Source organism: Canis lupus, chromosome 21 (assembly GCF_048164855.1).
Source record: "Canis lupus baileyi chromosome 21, mCanLup2.hap1, whole genome shotgun sequence".
NCBI classification, from domain to species: domain Eukaryota; kingdom Metazoa; phylum Chordata; class Mammalia; order Carnivora; family Canidae; genus Canis; species Canis lupus.
In genome coordinates, this window is record NC_132858.1 from 27447385 (window position 1) to 27450949 (window position 3565).

Below are 3565 nucleotides of genomic sequence, written 5' to 3' on the forward strand. Positions count from 1 at the left end.
ACCCCAAGGTTGGACAATAGAGCTGATATGAATTATCACCGGCATACTATAGTGATCAAACATTTATAGTCTTAAAATAACTGCTCGTTCATTAAAATATTATACACCTTATTCAGCGTTTGGCAGCTCTAAAGCCTTATTCCCTTATTATGATTCAGTGGTAGTCATGGAAGACCCGCTACTCTACTCAAGATCGTCAGGAAAGGGCTAGTGTCACAGCTTTCGTATTTCCCCCCTGCTTTACTGAGGTATGAATGACAAATAGAGGTTACGTATATTTATGATATTCAACGTGTTTGGATATACATGTACCTTGTGAAATGATCACCGCAATCAAGCTCATAATACCCATCTCCTCACATATTTACCTTTCTTTTGTGGTGAGAACACTTCAAGTCTACTTTTTAGAGAATTTTAAATATACAATACAGTATTAACTGTCGTTCCTGTGCTGTATATTATTTCTCTTATTTATCTTGAACATCTGAAACTTTGCACCCTTTGAACAACACCTCCCTGTATCCCCTTCACTCCAGCCCCTGGTGACCACCATTCTACTCTCTGCATCTAAATATTTATGTATTTTATACATATATTATGTCAAAGATCAGATAAATACTTGCATGGTCTTACTTCTGGGCTCTCTGATAGTTGCTTTGGTCTGTATGTCTGCGTTCATGCTAGGAACGCACTGTAACTTCACAGTATATCTTAAAATCAGGCAGTGTGATGGCGTCAGCTTCGCTCTTCTGTTCAAGATTGCTTTGACTATTCTGGATCTTTTGGGGTTTCACATGAATCTTATGATTTTTTCCTATTTCCATGAAAAAATGCCACTGGCATTTTGATAGGGATCACATTGACTCTATACTTCACTTTGGGTATTGTGGACATTTCAACAATATTAATTATTCTGATCCATGAACATAGAATATCTTTCCATTCATTTGTGTCTTCTTCAATCTTTCATCATCATTTTCCAGTTTTCAGTGTACAATCTTTCACCTACTTGCTTAAATTTAATTCTATGTATTTCACTCTTTTTCATGTTAGTATTAATGGGATTGTTCTGTTAGTTTCACCTTTGGATAGTTCATTATTACTGTATAGAAATGCAACTAATTTTTGTATGTTGGTTTTGTATCCTACTACTTCACTGAATTGGTTTATTATTTCTAACAGCTTTTTGTTGTTGTTTTGTTTTTGGTGGAGTCTATAGGGTTTTCTATATAAAATCATGTCATCTGTAGACAGACAACTTTACTGCTTCCTTTCTGATTCAGATGCCTTCTATTTCTTTCTCCTTACCTAATTGACTAGGATTTCCAGTGGCATAATGAGTAGAAATGGGGAGAGTGGACATCCTTATCTTGTTCCTGATCTTAAAGGAAAAGCCTTCAGCTATTCACCATTGAGTAAAATTATAATGTCTCTTCTTTCATTTATAATTTTATTGAATCTTTTTTTTCTTAGTATAGCTAAAGACTTGTTAATTTTCTTTTTAAAAAATCAACTAAGTTTTGTCAATTCTATTTGTTTTCTTCATCTCCATTTTATTGATTTCTATGCTAAACTTTATTATTGTTTTCCTTTTGCCAATTAGGGGCTCAGTTTCTTCTTTTTCTAGTTCCTTGGGGTATAAAATTCAGTTATTTGAGATTTTTTTTCTTAACTTGGGCTTTTATCACTAGTAGAGTTGCTTTTTCTGTATCCTGAAAGTTTTGATATGTTGTATTTCCCCATTATTATTTTTCTTGAGTTTTCTATTTCTCTTTTGATTTATTCTTCAACCTTTTGGGTGTTCACATTCATGCTGTTTAATATTTCCACATGTATGTGAATTTTCTGATTTTCTTCCTATTATGGATTTCTAGTTTCATACAATTGTGAGGAGAAGGAATACTTGATATGATTTCAACCCCAATTTGTTAAGACATTTTTGTGGCCTAACATATGATCTATGCTAGAAAATGTTCCACATGTGCTTGCATGGAATATATGCTTTGCTGCTGCAGGATGGGATATTCTGTTTACATCCGTAAGGTCTATTAGGTTTATGGTTTTATTGAAGTCCAGTTTTCTTACTGAATTTCTGTCTGGAATATCTATCAATTGTTGAAAGTGAGGTATTAAAGTCTCTACTATTGTTGTATAGCTATCTACTTCTCTCTCTTCTGCTCTGTAAATATTTACTTTGTGTATTTAAGTATCCTGATGTTGTGTATATTTTTGAGGTTGTTATATACTTTTTATATAAAATTAGGGCAACTACTTTATTTTGAACAAGAAAGTGATGTAGGTAACTCTGAGTATCATCCCACTAATATGAGAACTCACTCCCAATAGCACTCTCCACACAGTTTTGGGAGAAAAGTATTTTCTCTCTGCCCAGTCCTGTCATCTACTATGATATCTTTTCACAAGGCAGGCAGACATCAACTGACATCTGCTTACAGTCAAAGAACCAGGTCTGAATGGAGCTGCTCAGCACTTATATTTGGAGAGAGGATTCTTATTCTGGTTAAAATCCAATGCATGTGCCAACACAGGGCTGCTGACTGCTGATCTCGAATTGGGTAAAATGAATATGATTGGTCCACATCATTCCCACAGTTGCTTCTATATAAAAATCACTTTTATAATAAAGCTCCTTTCATCAAAATGTACTCTGAACAAATCTTGCAAAGGAAACTCACCTATTCCCAAGTCTACAATATAAAAGCACAGAGAAAGGATGGGTTCTCTGCTGTGACCATGTTCAGGACATTCACAAGGGTGAATGAATGGTGAGGTAGGCACCGGGAGTGCCACTGTACTTTCTATGCCAAAACTTACACATTGGTCACCCTCCCCAGCCTCGAAATGGTCAGCTGTCCGGTTGTACACTGTCCACAATGGTTCTCCTGCAAACAGCCAATGGACTTCACATAATTCTTTTCCTCCAGCATGAAGCAGTGATAAATTTCTGCAGGAAGAGTTATCATGTCTCCTTTTAACATGGAAATGTGGATCCACTTGTCCTTTTTATCTCTCCCATCAAAGTAGCCATTGCCACCCAAGATGTAGAAATCCCCTTACCCAGAACATCTTAATCTTTCCTTTGTGATTTAGTTGTTTCTCTTTTTATATGGCTATTATGTCCATCTAGGAGTAGCTGCTCTCCAGATTTTTCTAATTCTGGATCATTCCCATGTTTGTCAGCAACCAACTTCTAGAAAGAAGCCCCAGCTGGTGCATCTGCTCCAGGCTGACCTGGCGGCTGGCCTGGTGTGATGGGACTGCCTGAGGTCATACGTGGATTTGTCCATGTACCAGGTCTACACCATGGCCTGGCCTGGGTGCAGGGAGCACCTGTCTGCTCAAATGCCCTGCCTGTCTGGTCCACTGACCCCACATCAGGGGCTGTGGGAGGAAGTGGAGGAAGAACAGACCTTGTATACTTTTCATGATGCCTTATTTTTCATTACATGATGTCTTTGTCTCTTTATGACAGTTTTTATTTAAAATCTATTTTGTCTGATATAAGTGTGGCCATCCCTGTTCCCTTTTAGTTTCTATCTTCATG